Source organism: Eschrichtius robustus, chromosome 3 (assembly GCF_028021215.1).
Source record: "Eschrichtius robustus isolate mEscRob2 chromosome 3, mEscRob2.pri, whole genome shotgun sequence".
Taxonomy (NCBI): Eukaryota; Metazoa; Chordata; class Mammalia; order Artiodactyla; family Eschrichtiidae; genus Eschrichtius; species Eschrichtius robustus.
In genome coordinates this window covers 9,438,130-9,442,163 of record NC_090826.1, presented here as the reverse complement: position 1 = coordinate 9,442,163, position 4,034 = coordinate 9,438,130, and the positions used below count along the sequence as shown (strand labels likewise).

The 4,034-nt window shown below is 44.9% G+C and overlaps 1 non-coding gene across 1 annotated transcript; it reads right to left on the bottom strand.

Annotated features, from left to right (window-relative positions):
- Positions 1-698: 698 nt before the first annotated feature.
- Positions 699-814, bottom strand: LOC137763245 (U5 spliceosomal RNA). Its single transcript, XR_011073789.1, has one exon. It is a non-coding gene; the product is annotated as a U5 spliceosomal RNA (small nuclear RNA).
- Between the last annotated feature and the right edge of the window lie 3,220 nt (positions 815-4,034).

The window sequence follows — 4,034 nt, the reverse complement described above, 5'->3', positions numbered from 1 at the left end:
TCGGTTGAAATGGTCATTTCCGCTAGAGTTTCATCCAATCCGTTAACAACCGTGAGCAAAAGTCTTCCCTGAGTGGTATTTTTAGCGAATGATAGTGTCTGTTCTAAAGCTAAATTATCTCATGAGAATAGAATAGCAACGCTTAAAAATACGCTCTAGGAACAACAACGAATCCACGCTTACACTTATTTCTAAACAAATTTTTTTAAAGATTTTTTTCGCGGTCCAGCGGCTACGAATCTCTCCTTTAATGCGGGGTACAGCGCCTTAGGTTCTTGGTCGCGACACTAACATTCTACATAACGCGGGGCAACTGATCCCGCTGACGGCCATTATTGAATTCCGGGATGTCTAAGCCTGAACACCACAACTTTAAAGAAACTCTCTCTCCCAGGTAGGAGCATTATGTACTTAAAAACAACTAAGGAACGCAAACAAAAACACTCTTTTGACTCCAACAGAGCAACTACTTCGCTTTCAGAACTTCGACATTTTTTTTAAAGGAAGCTTACCACATCTACCCCCCACGCATATAATAAAACCAATGTTTTGAAACTAAAACTTGTTTAAAAGAACAATTAGCTCTCACGTAAAACAAGACACGGTGCAGTAAGTGAAACAAGTCATCGATTTACCTAACTTAAAAAAAAAAAAAAAAAAATCGAACTTAAAAAATTCTGTTTTTAAACATCATTATTGGCCTTGCTAATGCTAGGCCTCAAAAAATTGGGTAAAAACTCAGAATTGTTCCTCTCCACGGAAATCTTTAGTAAAAGGCGAAAGATTTATACGATCTGAAGAGAAACCAGAGTATGCTTTATCCATAGGCGGCACACATTCCTCGGGTAACTGCTACCCCTAACACAGTAACGGTGATTATTTAACTGAAAGAGCTATTCACATCTGCTTTTTCCCAGACGATTCTATGAAAGAATTCTCACTTCTGGGAAAAAATAGTTAAAGAAAGAAGGAGAATCTAGTCATTTTTAAGTCGAAAATCTGTCCTGGGTGCAATGCATTCTGGATATGCAAATGAAAATCTCAGTCTATACGCTCCGGTTTCCGGAAATACCTCAAATAGATCATTCATCTTGTACTGGGACCGAGACTACCGCCAGGGGGCAGAACGGAGGCGAGACTTAACAGGGATAGTGAGCTGAGGCTGATCCAGCTAGAAAAAGTCTGTTTTATAGGTGGCATTACAAGTGAAAATTTCTCTTGGAGTTAAATAAAATAAAATAGAATAAAATAAAATAAAAATTTAAAAGTTTGAAATAATTATCTTCATTCATTCAACAAAAATTTATTGACCACTGTGTTCAACCCTGTGCCGGCCTCTAGGGATAGAGTAGTAACTGTAGTATTTCATCTTCAAGGAGTGCTCAGTGTGATGGGGAACCAGGTGTCGGTGATGAGCGTTGATAACAGAAGATGACATCTGGGCAGAACAGGAGCCGGGTGGTGAGGGTATTCCGGGCAGGGAGGCACAGTGCTGAGAGGGCAAGTAACCAGATGGCCATCAGTGCCAGCTAAGAGCTTGGATTTACCCTGAGGACAGTGGGGAGGCAGTGAAGAGCTTTAAAAATGAATACATGATCAGATTAGCTTTTTAACACAGTGGTCCTGGGACCAGCAGATCAATGTCACCTGGGTACGTGTTAGAGATGCAGGTTCTTGGGTCCTACTCCAAGACCCACTGAATCTGAAACTCTGAGAGTAGGGCCCAGCAGCTGGGTTTTAACAAGCCTTCCAGGTGAGCGTGATGCCAGCTGGGTTGAGAAACACTGTTGGACAACCACTCTGGTTAAAGTGTGGCTATTGTTGGAAAGCAAGGAGGTTTGGGGAAGCTAATTAGGAGCCTGAGAATTAAAGCAGAGAGAAGTATGGTGGCCTGGATGGGGGGCAAGGCCTGGGAAAGGGTCAAGGTCGAGGAGAGAAAAAATTCTAGGGAGATCCTTAGGGGGTGGTGGCATTGAGGGAAGGTGATTCAGCAGGAGAAGCATGTGAAGGTCATTAGGAAGAGGCCAGGGAGGCAGAAGGAAGACCAGGAGTGGGGACCACCAAGAAATCAAGGGCAGAAGGGAGCAGTCAGTTGTGTTAAAGGTCCACCCGAGGTCAATTAAGGTGGGGACTGTAAGGGCCAGTGGATGTCACGGGATGGAAGTCAGTGACCTTGACCAGAGGCGTTTTCAGGGAGTGAAAGTGGTAGAAGCCCCACTGTGGGGAGCTGATGAGGGAGTGAGTGGGGTGGAGAGTGAAGGCTCCAGGGAGACCAGCCGGAAGGCGTGTGAGGTTAGAGGAGGACTTTTTCTTTCTTCGGCATCAGGAGAGTGTTAAAGGGGTTCAAACTTTGCTGGGGAGGAGGCAGCGCAGAGGGAGAGGATGAAGACGCAGGAGAGGGGAAGTAAACAAGGTCCTACTGTACAGTGCAGGGAACTATATGCAATATCCCGTGATAAACCATAATGGAAAAGAAGATGAACAAGAATATATATATGTATAACTGAGTGGCTTTGATGTACAGCAGAAATTAAACAACATGGAAAATCAACTATACTTCAATAAACATTTTAAAAAGAAAAAGAAAAACAATAGATGAGGGTGGGGTGGGAAATGGGGAGGGGGCGGTAGCTGACTTCAGGTTAGAGGAAGGACCCCAAGTCCTAGGTAGCAGAAGGAAAGGAGGGAAGGAGGAGCATGGTGATCCCTCCACCCCAAAGACTGGCGTTGATGGAGCCCGTTCCTCTATCCTCCTCCTCCTGCCTGCCCCAAGTTCCCTCCAACTTCCTCAGCTGGGAAGACCCCACCCTCTGCCTTTTCAGCATCTGCTCTGGGGTGGCTGAACTGCTGGAAATATCAGACGATTGAGCAAAACTTGGAGGAGGGCCTCAGTTTTTTTGGACATTTCTCTGGCTGTCCCACCCCCAGTATGCCCCTTTTAAACTTTCTCCTCTCACCTTCATGCCCCCCATCCCTGACTCACTCTCAGCCCATGACCTCCCAAGGGTTTCATTGAGAGAGCAGGAGCCTTATCTTCCCACCCCCAAATCTACCAGCTGGTCAGTATCTGCCCCTTGTCAACAGAATGAAAAATGCGCAATCGAGGGTTGCGATTTTCAGGGGAACTGAGATCCCACATACGGCGCGGCCAAAAAAACCCCAAAACCAAACAACAAAAAGAGTTGTGGTTTTCAGCGTTATTCAGGGACCTTACTGAGGACTACAGCCTGGGAAATAGCTCCTCAGATAGCTCTGAGGACCTGCTCCAAAGAGGTAGGAGGAGAGGCCAAAATTAAATCAAAAAATTAAAATGAAAACTACCACATGACCCAGCAATTCCACTTCTGGGTATTTATCTGAGCAAGACTAAATCACTAATTTGAAAAGATATATACACCGTTATGTTCATCGCAGCATTATTACAATAGCCAAGACATGGAAACAACCTAAGTGTCCACCAACAGATGAATGGATAAAAAGGATGTGTTATTTATATATATATATATAATGGAATATAGATAGGTAGATAGGTAGTGGAATACTACTCAGACATAAAGAAGAGTGAAATCTTCCCATTTGCAGCAGCATGGGTGAAACTTGAAGGCATTATGATAAGTGACATAAGCCAGTCAGAGACAGACAGATATAATACATACTGCATGGTATCATTTATATGTGGAATATTTAAAAAACAAGTCAAACTCATAGAAACAGAGAGTAGAAAAGTCGTTGCCAGGGCTGGGAGGTGGGGGAAATAGCGAGAGTTTGGTAAAAGGTTATAAACTTTCAGCTGTAAAAAAAATAAGGTAGGGCTTCCCTGGTGGCGCAGTGGTTGAGAATCTGCCTGCTAATGCAGGGGACACGGGTTCGAGCCCTGGTCTGGGAAGATCCCACATGCCGCGGAGCAACTAGGCCCGTGAGCCACAACTACTGAGCCTGCGTGTCTGGAGCCTGTGTTCCGCAACAAGAGAGACCGCGATAGTGAAGAGGCCCGCGCACCACGATGAAGAGTGGCCCCCGCTTGCCGCAACTAG